The following is a 13,266-nucleotide window of genomic DNA, read 5'->3' as shown; positions in this document are numbered from 1 at the left end:
TATAAACCTCTATACGGTTTCTTGCAGCTTTCCGAGTGTGCCTGAAATTCAATAGCTTCCAGTAATCGCGCTGTGTCAGCAAGATTACCAGTTTCCTAACATGTGCCTTCCAAAATTAAGGTGCTTGTAAATGGATGTGACCCTCATAGTTTGAGAATATTTTCCAACATCTGCCTTCCAAATATAGAGGCTTCTGATATAGATGGGAAAAGACTGAATTCTTTCTTGAAACAAAAATGGACTTGAAAACCCAAAGACAGCCGACTGTCTAGGGAGAAATATTTCCGCCATCAGTGAAGCAGGTTTGTCAGCTGAATATGCTCCAGGATACGTCATTACCCCTATTAGAAATACTAATTTATTCCAATTCTTCCATCCCTCTTATTAGCTAAAAGGCACCAAACAGAGGTACATTGGCCTTCTGCCATGCATTTGTTAAAATTAGATTAGAAAATTTTGTCTACATGCTATGGTTTTTGGAAGAATAACTTTTTCTGGCCATTAAATGGCTTAGACCATTTTCACCAGTTTAACCCTGTGCAAGTTCTATCGCTAATATTCAGTTTTCTCTAAGCTAGTGGGTGGAAGCTAGCTGTGGTGATAGGTCCCACAGAGCACGCACAGATATGACATACTCCTACTCTCCTCTCTATATAACATATGCTCAGAGGCAGTAGCAGAAAGGAGAATCTACAGCAATACTGAGCAGTGTAGCTGTAAATCCAGTAATGCGGTGAGATACAATACTTACTAAAAAGTAGCAACAGTATGGCAGCCATTATACAGCAGTTCTGAAAAGTCTAGCTGTGAATCTAGCAATGGCGGTGAGATACAATACTTAAAAGAAAGCAGCACCAGCATGGCAGCCATTAAACAGAAGGTCTGATCAATGTAACTGTGAATCCAGCAAAGGGTTGACATACGATGCTTACCAGGATTCAGCAGCATAGGCACAATTAAACAGCAGTTCTGAGCAGTGTAGCTGTGACTCCATCTGTGTCATGAGATAAATGACAAAGCAGCACCATCTGTGCATGTTTCCATACTTCTTTCCAGGTGCTCCTTCCTCTCTTTATATACTTGAATAGGTAACTGTAATCTGATCCCTCAGTTAGCTGTTTTCACCAAGGCACATTTTACCAGTATTTCAGAGTGAATGATGAGATCAAGAGATAGGGACATCAGAAGTAGCGGCTCATGAGTGGAGAAAGAAGCATATTTCTCTGATAAGGTACATTATAAAGATTCTTATAACACCTTGTAATATTGATTTATGCATTTATGCAAAGGTTGCTGACCATTTCAGGGCAAGTTCAACCGGATTGACCATCAAGGTCAAGCTGAATTTTTTTTTAACACCATGTTAAAGTGTAACCCCAGTCGATGGGGTTAAGTTCAACCTGTTCATCGTACTACCAGGACATTTTATTTTCATTGTGTCTAAGGCTACTTTTACACTAGCGTCAGTACAGGGCCGTCGCGCTGCGTCGGCCCGACGTACCGACGCATACTGTGAAAGCGCCGCACAACAGGGGCAGCGTATGCATTTTTCCAGCGCATCCGCTGCCCCATTGTGAGTTGCGGGGAGGTGGGTGCGGAGTTCCGGCCACGCATGCGCGGTCGGAAATGGCGGACACAACGCAGCAAAAAACGTTACATGTAACTTTTTTGCTGGCGACGGTCCGCCACAACACGACGCAACCGTCGCACGACATTTGCGACGTGTGGCAAAGCGTCACAATGCGTCACTAATGTTAGTCAATGGAGAAAAAATGCATCCTGCAAGCAATTTTGCAGGATGCATTTTTTCTCCTAAACGACGCATTGCGACGTGCAGTGCACAACGCTAGTGTGAAAGTAGCCTTACCAAAATCTGTGTCAGTCACCAACAAAGTCTACAATTGCCTTAGACATATTTCGTCTTCTGCCCAGCAGCAGGGATTTCCTCCCTTCTGTTCCTCTATCGACAGGTTCACTAGGACTTTCCATCTGTAAGACGATATTTATTTACTTTCTAAGTGTCTTAATTTTTCAACTAGAGATTCCCGCACTTCTGTCTCCGACAAGGCTAAGGGAATATCATGGACATGCAGTAATGGAACAACGTCCCATATGGCAAAACTCTGAGGTATGTTCTGAAAAAAAAAGACCATTCAGGTCTTGGTGCAGTAAAATCTTAAGTCAACCTTTATAATGTACCATATGTAGCAACGGAGACTTGAGGCTACTGAAGAATTGGTGTTTTGTCGGAGGTCCATGTACCCTAGAGGGGCAAATAGAAAGGGTTGACCTTACGGAATGCCCCATTAAATCATTTTTTTGCATGATTTAGAAGTGTATAAGTGGCTGGAGTTTCCTCATTTTATCTTGAATTGCATTGGGTCTAAATTTCCAGTTAACTTTCTAAGAAAGTTCTATTATGGTCGCTGGGGTCACCCCAGCTGTTAGCAGTGGCGTAGGAAGGGGGGTGCGGGGGGGGGCGGTCCGCCCCGGGCGGCACAATGCGGGGGGCGGCCGGCGCTGCAGGAGAAGAAAAAAAAAAAAAAAAGACGCCCCTTTAAATCTTCGGGCGGCGCCGTCCGCCGCCCACGACCAGGGCCAGCTCCCCCCACCACCGGACCCCGCCCCCCGCTCTATACTCACCTCTCCTGGTTCCTGCGGCGCCGGCAGCTGCAGCGTCCTCTGACTCTGCGACGTCTCAGAGCAGAGGGCGCGATGACGTCATTACTGTGCGCGCCGCTCTGCCTCTCTGTCCTGAGCGTCGCAGAGCCGGAGAGACGCTGACTGCACCGGACCTGCGCTAGGAACGGGAGAGGTGAGGATTTTACTTTTTTTTTTTTTCTTTATGTCTGACTGTCTGGGGGCAATGCTGGACACACTGGGGCAATACTGGAGACCATGGGGCAGATTGCTGGACACACTGGGGCAATACATGAGACCATGGGGCAGATTGCTGGACACACTGGGGCAATACATGAGACCATGGGGCAGATTGCTGGACACACTGGGGCAATACAGGAGACCATGTGGCAGAATGCTGGACACACTGGGGCAATACAGGAGACCATGGGGCAGATTGCTGGACACACTGGGGCAATACAGGAGACCATGGGGCAGATTGCTGGACACACTGGGGCAATACAGGAGACCATGGGGCAGATTGCTGGACACACTGGGGCAATACTGGAGACCATGGGGCAGAATGCTGGACACACTGGGGCAATACAGGAGACCATGTGGCAGAATGCTGGACACACTGGGGCAATACAGGAGACCATGGGGCAGATTGCTGGACACACTGGGGCAATACTGGAGACCATGGGGCAGAATGCTGGACACACTGGGGCAATACTGGAGACCATGGGGCAGAATGCTGGACACACTGGGGCAATACAGGAGACTATGGGGCAGATTGCTGGACACACTGAATACTGGAGACCATGGGGCAGATTTCAGGACACATTGAGGCAATGCTGGAGACCCTGGGCAGACTTCTGGACATACTGGGGCAATACTGGAGACCATGGGTCAGATTGCTGGACACACCGGGGCAATACTGGAGACCATGGGGCAGAATGCTGGACACACTGGGGCAATACAGGAGACCATGGGGCAGATTGCTGGATACACCGGGGCAATACTGGAGACCATGGGGCAGAATGCTGGACACACTGGGGCAATACAGGAGACCATGGGGCAGATTGCTGGACACACTGGGGCAATACTGGAGACCCTGGGGCAGATTTCTGGACACATTGAGGCAATGCTGGAGACCCTGGGGCAGACTTCTGGACACACTGGGGCAATGCTGGACACTGGGGCAGATTGCTGGACACACTGGGGGTAATATGCTGGACACACTGGGGCAATGCTGGACACTGGGGGTAATATGCTGGACACACTGGGGCAGACTGCTGGACACACTGGGGAAAGGCTGGACACTGGGGCAGATTGCTGGACACACTGGGGGCAGTGCTGGACATACTGGGGCAGATTGCTGGACACACTGGGGGTAATATGCTGGACACACTGGGGCAGATTGCTGGACAACATGGGGGTAATATGCTGGACACACTGGGGCAGATTGCTGGACAACATGGGGGTAATATGCTGGACACACTGGGGGCAGGACTTGAGGCATGGGCAGAATGTAGATACGGGGCATGATTGGAGACACGGGGCAGGATTGGATCATGGGGCAGGACGGATACGATGGAGGCTGGTGGGGCAGGATGTGGAGATCATATGGGGTAGAATGGATACTCATGAGGGCAGGATGCGAGAACATATGGCTGGAGCCAGGAATGAGAAACGGGGCCAGGGTGGGGAATATTATTACCATAGGGGCTAATTAAGGGATATTATTACTGCAGTGATGTATTTATTTTATTTTTTGAGTATACTGTTTTAAATGGGGGGGCGGTCCTGTTACTGTGCAGAGTGACACTATATCACCTTTTTTTCTTCATGTGATGTAATGTAGAAGTTGTGAAAAATTAAGTAATGTGTTCTGCAAGCGGAGCTCGAGATAACTGTGTTATTTCCTGCAGAAACGAGTCCTGGCTGGAAGGAATGATGGCGGTCTGTGCTGGATGAAAGATGAAGGACTTCACCTAGAGACGTCACTGGTGAGTCAGTGTTACCTATACACTGACACTATACACTGTATACTATATAGAGGTCCTGTGTATAATGTCACCAGTGATCTCTGTATTACCTCTACACAGACACTGCATACTAAGTACAGATCTCCTGTGAATACTGGCACTTATGGTGATAGTATTGTGGTTTTTTTTTTATTACTGATCAGTATTGTAGTATTCAGTCACTATGTGGTGGTAATATGTGGTCTGGAAATGGTGTTGTGGTATTTGTCCCTTGTATGTAGTATTATTCGGTCACTATGTGGCCTGGTCATGGTGTGGTGGTATTAAGTCACAGGTGTGGCATGTGGGGGTGACACCATTAGGCCCAGTTTAAGTTCTACAAAACAGGAAAACCGTTTTTGGTAACCTTTGTGTGTATTGAGCCGGGGGGGGGGGGCGCCAAACTCGGGAACAGCCCCGGGCGGCAAAAGCTCTAGCTACGCCTCTGGCTGTTAGTACATGCTGGCTTCAGTCTCTGCGCTGGGCACTGGTCCCGCTGTAACTTCTTCATTTCTATACCGTTCCCCTATCCTGCTGGGCTCGTGGTATGCTGCACATGTCACCGGGGGGTATAGGGGCCATTATTACTTTCTACCTGCCCCATACCACTGATTAGGTCCTGCGTACGGGCTGTTATACATTGGTTAGGGTGATACTGTGGTCACAGAGGCTACTCCAGTTGCCAATATTGATTCCTCTCTTATTTCCTGGGCCCTGTTAAGGTTGTATTTCCCTTTATTTTCAGTGCACCTATTTTATGATGCTCATTATATCACCAATATTTGTTATAGTATGCTGGGGTGGTTAGATGTGGGGTGTTCTTTCCCCCCTTCATGTGTGATGTTGTGTGTTACTATGTGATACTACTGATGTCCAATGACTGTTTTAACTTTTTTGTAGTAATAAAGATGGTCTAATTTATATCTTTACCATATGCTCCCTGTTTTTCTCCTTACTTCATATTCATTTTTTGGAGCGAATATGGATATATAATCTGGGGTGTTACTGTAGAGATTATTTCTCCCTTTTCCCAGATTTTGTTAAAATGCATTCGGAATTTTGGTTGATAGAAATGACTGTAGTGTCATGCGTCTGATCAGGATTTCTCAGAATTCGAAGTGGTAAAATCAGGCCGATTTTTAATCAAAGGCACCTTAAAAACTTTATAGAAAGTTTCCGGTAGGACAGCATCTAAATTGTATGTAGGCTCTTGTGAAAAACAAATATGAAGGTAAAAGACAAACATTGTATGGATCAATACAAACAGTCCTTCACTGTGGCTAATGGTCAGCATTGTAACTTTGCAACACTGGGTTCCTGGTCTTAAATGCTTGGGTTTCCTCTGAGCTCTCCGGTTTCCTCCTACACTCCAGAGACATGCTAATCGGGATATAATCTATACGGAAACAACCCTCAAGAATACCAGGAACTGCCCACAAAATCAGCCGTATTCCAGTAACAACCCCCCATACCTGCCATATAACATAAACATTCCACTACACCAGCTGTATAGTGAGAACACCCCTCAAGACCTGCCGCATACTGGAAACACGCCACAGGAACTGCCATATATTGGAAGCACCTCAAAAGACCTGCCAAATACTGGGAAAACCCTACAAGATCTGCCCTATACTAGGAACACCCTACAAGACCTGCCACATACCGGGAACACCCCACAACACTTGCTGTATACTGGGAACACCACACAAGATCTGCCATATACCAGAAACACCCCACATGACCTGGTGTATATAAGAACATGCCACAATACCTGATGTATACCAGAAACACCCCACATGACCTGGTGTATATAAGAACATGCCACAATACCTGATGTATACCAGAAACACCCCACAACTCCCACCATATACCGGGGAAACCTCATAATACCTGCCGTATACCAGGAATACCTAAGACCTGGTGTATACCAGGAACACCTCATAAGATCTGCCGTATACAAGAAATACCCCGTAAGACCTACCATATATCAGGAGCACCCCATAAGACCTGCCGTATACTGGGAGCCCCCAACAAAATCTGCCATATACAAGAATCACCCTACAAGACCTTCTGTATACCAGGAACACCTCACAAGACCTGCTGTTTTGAAGATGATATGATCCAGTTGACATCAAGTTTATCCAGTAGACATCCATAGACATATGATTTGATCCAATAGACATTACAATGTGCGCCTCGTCACAGTCACTAATATTCTTACTGCTGCTCATTTTTCCTGCTTCCAACCCATGAACTACAAGGACTGAGTGTTCAGCAGCTGCATTAGTGACATTCCATTACAAAGGGAAAAAGGGAATGGACCCATGTAAAATTAAAATTATTTTATATGCGACAGATAGTGGGAAGGGGTCTTCAAAACTAGTGAACCTCGAAGATGTCAACCAAATGTTCAAGCCCGTTCGTACTTGGATCTTAACGTGGATTGCTATGAATGGTCAGCTTGGATGTTCTGTTTTCACTAAGGGACTACTGGAGAGAGGTACTGTTAAACAGGATCAGTCATGGATAGATACATACATTTTTAATGATGTATAACCTATTCATCTATGAGGCACACTTGACCTCTCATGTCTGTCATATGTCAGTCATTTGCTCTACTGTACAAGTGCAGTGATGCAACTAACCAGCATCTTACATGATATCGGTCAACCGTAAAATAGACAAATAATGGTACTGGTCCAATGCAGGAGACGGTCTCCGCCATGCTGACTGATCTATGAATAGGAAACATTAATTCCGGCTCATTATTTTGGTGCAATGTATTGGTGTAGAATAAACCAGCCAAAAGGTTGTAAATGGAAAACTAACTTATCCAACCAGATGCCACAAATCTATCAGATAGTCTGCATCATTGTCATAAATTTGTGCCAACTTCTGCCTGTCTGGTCTAATTTCATGTTGTCTTTAAGACACTATAAATTATTTTTCACGTGCAGATTTTGTAATTAGTATTTTAATTTTTTTTTGCAAAAAGTGCAATTAATATTAGTTATATTTTATTTGTTATATTTATTGTTTTTTGTTGAATATGTGATGTGCATTTCTTGGGGGCATTTTCTAGTCCTTAAAAATAAATTATTTGGGAAAAAATGCCATAGACAGATCATCACTGAAAGAAGACTAATTCAGAAAAGTTGAACATGCCCTATCTATCAGTGATGAGCAGATGAATCCGATGCAAATAATCTTTCAGATCAATTTTCCTAAAAGTTGCAGGTTGTAATGAATTTGAACAATGTGCCACTCGTGCCGTGTGGATTGAAAAACAATAAAAAATGCCTGGCGCTATTTCACAAATTGCTGAAAATTTGCATTAACCAAAAAATGGGCTTATGATATCAGGCACGGATGTGCGGGCTTTCCCATGATGTCTTGTAGCTATTATATTAGAAGTTCTAGAGCAGTCAGTCAGGATGGACTATCACAGTGAGTACAAAAAATGTAAGCAGGGAAGGCAGCGGCCATTTTAGGGCTTTACAGCTTAAGGATAGGAGGTCAGAGCACACAGCTCATCATTACCGATCTACTATATAATTGTCTAAGGGTCACTTCTGTCTGTCTGTCTGTCCTTCTGTCTGTCACGGTTATTCATTCGCTGATTGGTCTCGGCAGCTGCCTGTCATGGCTGCCGCGACCAATCAGCGACGGGCACAGTCCGGAAAAAAATGGCCGATCCTTACTCCCCGCAGTCAGTGCCTGTCGCCCGCATACTGCCTTCCGGTCACCGCTAACACAGGGTTAATGCCGGTGGTAACGGACCACGTTATGCTGCGGGTAACGCACTCCGTTACCGCCGCTATTAACCCTGTGTGTTCCCAACTTTTTACTATTGTCGCTGCCTATGCGGCATCAATAGTAAAAAATGTAATGTTAAAAATAATAAAAAATTAAAAAAAACTGCTATACTCACCCTCCGTAGCAGCTCGCGATGGCCGCCATCTTCCGTTCCAGGTTCCGGTGGCAGAAGGACTTGCCATGACATCACGGTCATGTGACCGCGATGTCATCACAGGCCCTGCGCGCCAGCGTGAGTAGGACCTGCCATGATGTCACGGTCATGTGACCGCGACGTCATCACAGGTCCTGCGCTCATACCAACCCTGGGATCGGAAGCTGCCGTGGGCTCTATCGGAAAGGTGAGTATATGTTTTTTTTTATTTTTTAACCTGTGACAAACCTGGCTGGGCAATATACTACGTGACTTGCCAGTATACTACGTAGCTGGGCAATATACTACATGACTGGCCAATATACTACGTAGCTGGGCAATATACTACGTGGCTCTGTGCTGTATACTACTTCGCTTGGAAATATACTACATCGCTGTGCAATATACTACGTGGTTCTGTGCTGTATACTACGTCACTGGGCAATATACTACGTCACTGGGTAATATACTACATCACTGGGCAATATACTACGTGGCTGGGCAATATACTACGTGACTGTCCAAAATACTACGTCGCTGTGTAATATACTGCGTGGCTCTGCGTTGTACACTACGTCGCTGTGCAATATACTGCGTGGTTCTGTGCTGTATACTACGTCACTGGGCAATATACTACATAACTGGGCAATATACTATGTGACTGGGCAATATACTACGTAACTGGGCAATATACTACGTAGCTATACTACGTCACTGGGCAATATACTATGTCACTGGGCAATATATTACATGGCTGGGCAATATACTTCGTGTCTGGGCAATATACTATGTGGCTGGGCAATATACTACGTGACTGGACAATATACTACGTGACTGTGCAATATACTAAGTGGCTGGGCAATATACTACATGGCTGGGCAATATACTACGTGGCTGGGCAATATACTACGTGGATGGGCAATATACTACGTGGGCTGTGCAATATACTACCTGGCTCTGTACTGCATACTACTTCACTGGGAAATATACTACGTGGCTGGGCAATATACTACGTGGTTCTGTGCTGTATACTACGTTACTGGGCAATATACTACGTCACTGGGCAATATATTACGTGGCTGGGCAATATACTACGTGACTGGCCAATATACTACGTCGCTGTGCGATATACTACGTGGCTCTGCGCTGTATACTACGTCGCTGTGCAATATACTACGTGGTTCTGTGCTGTATACTACGTCACTGGGCAATATACTACATAACTGGGCAATATACTATGTGACTGGGCAATATACTACGTAACTGTGCAATATACCACGTAGCAATACTATGTCACTGGGCAATATACTACGTCACTGGGCAATATACTACGTGGCTGGGCAATATACTACGTGTCTGGGCAATATACTACGTGGATGGACAATATACTACGTGACTGTGCAATATACTACGTGGCTGGGCAATATACTACATGGCTGGGCAATATACTACGTGTCTGGGCAATATACTATGTGGCTGGGCAATATACTACGTGACTGGACAATATACTACGTGACTGTGCAATATACTAAGTGGCTGGGCAATATACTACATGGCTGGGCAATATACTACGTGGCTGGGCAATATACTACGTGGATGGGCAATATACTACGTGGGCTGTGCAATATACTACCTGGCTCAGTACTGCATACTACTTCGCTGGGAAATATACTACGTGGCTGGGCAATATACTACGTGGTTCTGTGCTGTATACTACGTCACTGGGCAATATACTACGTCACTGGGCAATATACAACGTGGCTGGGCAATATACTACGTGACTGGCCAATATACTACGTCGCTGTGCGATATACTACGTTGCTCTGCGCTGTATACTACGTCGCTGTGCAATATACTACGTGGTTCTGTGCTGTATACTACGTCACTGGGCAATATACTACATAACTGGGCAATATACTATGTGACTGGGCAATATACTACGTAACTGTGCAATATACCACGCAGCAATACTATGTCACTGGGCAATATACTACGTCACTGGGCAATATACTACGTGGCTGGGCAATATACTACGTGTCTGGGCAATATACTACGTGGATGGACAATATACTACGTGACTGTGCAATATACTACGTGGCTGGGCAATATACTACATGGCTGGGCAATATACTACGTAGCTGGGCAATATACTACATGGCTGGGCAATATACTACGTGGATGGGCAATATACTACGTGGGCTGTGCAATATACTTCTTGGACATGCATATTCTAGAATACCCGATGCATTAGAATCGGGCCACCATCTAGTAGAGATATAAAAGCTTAACCTCATTGTGGTGTACTACTGCAGCACAAAAGAACATTGAAAATAGAAGTGGTAGTCTCGGTCTGAATAATAATCCAAAATTTCAAGTCATAGGAAAGTGCAGGACCTGCAATGTGATAGTATGTGTGAGTATGAATTGATTGATTTGTCATATATTGCAGTAAGAGCATCTTAATAACAGCATTTTTTTTATTTCTTATTGACACACTACAACCAAGGAGGGCAGTTTAATACCCCTCTGTCCTAATTTTTGTCCTGAATAAAAATGCTGAAACCAAGGCTTGTGTGTCAGAGAAAGCATGCTTCCTGGCCAGTGAGATGGACAAGCCATAAATTATATATTTATATTTTTTGTAAAGGTTTTTTTCTAAAGCCTTATTATAATCAATGACATTTTAATGTTTGAATATTTATTTTAATAGTCTAATTTAACAACACTTTACACATACATGTAGGTGCATAACAACTAAGCATTTTCAGATTCCTGTGCATTTTTAGTGAAAGTGTGGGGGAAATTGTTTAAACTAAAAAAATAAAATACTTTATAAATAAAATACAAAAGAAGGTTAAGGTTTTGGAACCATATTGCTAGTCACTGGCTGTTACCGAAACTTCCCTCCTGTTTGGGTACTTACCTTGTAACTTTTAGGGTTACGGAACTTTTGTAAAAGGACTGTTTTTACAATTTAAGTAGCTTAAAACCTTTGGTACTCTAGTATTGTTACATGGGCTGTTGGTTACTGCTATTTACCATGCGTTTTTGCCTATCCAGATAAGTTGAAGTCACTTGTACATTACTAAGGAATGGATGTGTTTGAGTTAAAGAGGACCTTTAAATGATTTTTTTTTAGAATTAAGCCAAGTACCTCATAAAAATTTCCACTGCCCCACTGTTTCTGAAATATTTTTTATTTTTCTTTTGTGCACCTCTGTTCCAAAGTTATGCCCCTCATTAACAATGGTACAAATCAACTGGACGCATAGTACAGAACTTTTCTGTGGGCTTTTATTTATTGCTCTTACTTTTCCAATCAAAACACGGCCACGCCCACAGAGCAGTTCTGTAGTACACGCCCAGTTTGTTGAAGGGAAAATTTGTACCATTATTACCAGGGGGCATAACTTTGGATTGGAGGAGCACAGGAAAAAACGAAAGTATTCTAGAATCAGTGGACAGGGGCAATTGAAAGAGGAGCTCAGTTTGAATTGAAAAATTCAGTGAAAAGTCCTCTTTAAAGAGCTCAAATGGGGTAAAGTCCTAGGTGAAGTCAGACTGTTATACACATTTTTTCTGGCCAATTAAAGGCTTTGCAGTATTGAAATTGATTTGCCACAAATCAAATCATTGAAAAAATTTGTGAAAGCTGTCGAATTCCAATTACAAAAGATTTATTCATCACTATTCCCTATACTTTGCGCCGGCTGTCTCTCATCAGCTAGATCAGTGTTCCCCAACTCCGGTCATCAAGAGCCACCAACAGGTCATGTTTTCAGGATTTTCTTAGTATTGCCCAGGTGATAATTGCATCACATGGACAGGCAATAATTCAGTCACCTGTGCAATACTAAGGAAATCCTGAAAACATGACCAGTTGGTGGCTGATGAGGACCAGAGTTGGGGAACACTGTGCTAGATGGTGTGATAATTTATAAACAAACTGATTTGTTTAATATCTATTTATGTTGTCACACCACCGAAAAAATCACTCTAGTGAGCCAGCCACTAGCAGTCCCTATTCTGTCCACTGCTTGTTGCCCAGTGTAATCCATCACCAGAGACACCAAGATGGATTCCAAGAAGTGGAGTCAGGTCTTTCTCAACATAAAATAAATTCAGGCTGGTTTTAGCTACAGGAAAAGAAGTCAGGACTTCTATCTACTGGGAGTGGGGAGAGTTCTTTGTCTCCATACAGGAAGTGGTATTGTTTTTTTGTGTCCATACAGGAAGTGTCATGGTTATTTGTCTTCATACAGGAAGTGTGGGCAGTTTTTACAGGAAGTGGGGGCAGTTCTTTGTCTCTATACAGAATGTGGGGCAATTCATTGTCCCTATACATGAAGTGGGGGCGGTTCTTTGTCTCCATACAGGAAGTGGAGGCGGTTCTTTGTCTCCATACAGGATGTGGGGATGGTTCTTTGCCTCTATACAGGATGTGGGGGGATTCCTTGACACTATACAGTATGTGGGGGCGGTTCTTTGTCTCAATACAGGAAGTGTAGGCAGTTCTTTGTGTCTGTATATGAAGTCAGGGCAGTTCTTTGTCACTATAAAGGAAGTGGGGTGGTTCTCTGTCTCCATTCGGGAAGTGAGGCGGTTCTTTTTCTCCATCCAGGAAGTGTAGGCAGTTTTTTGTCTCTAAACATAAAACGGGGGTGGTTCTTT

Source organism: Ranitomeya imitator, chromosome 2 (assembly GCF_032444005.1).
Source record: "Ranitomeya imitator isolate aRanImi1 chromosome 2, aRanImi1.pri, whole genome shotgun sequence".
Taxonomy (NCBI): domain Eukaryota; kingdom Metazoa; phylum Chordata; class Amphibia; order Anura; family Dendrobatidae; genus Ranitomeya; species Ranitomeya imitator.
The sequence above is the reverse complement of the archived record's forward strand: the minus strand, read 5'-3'. Positions refer to the sequence as shown.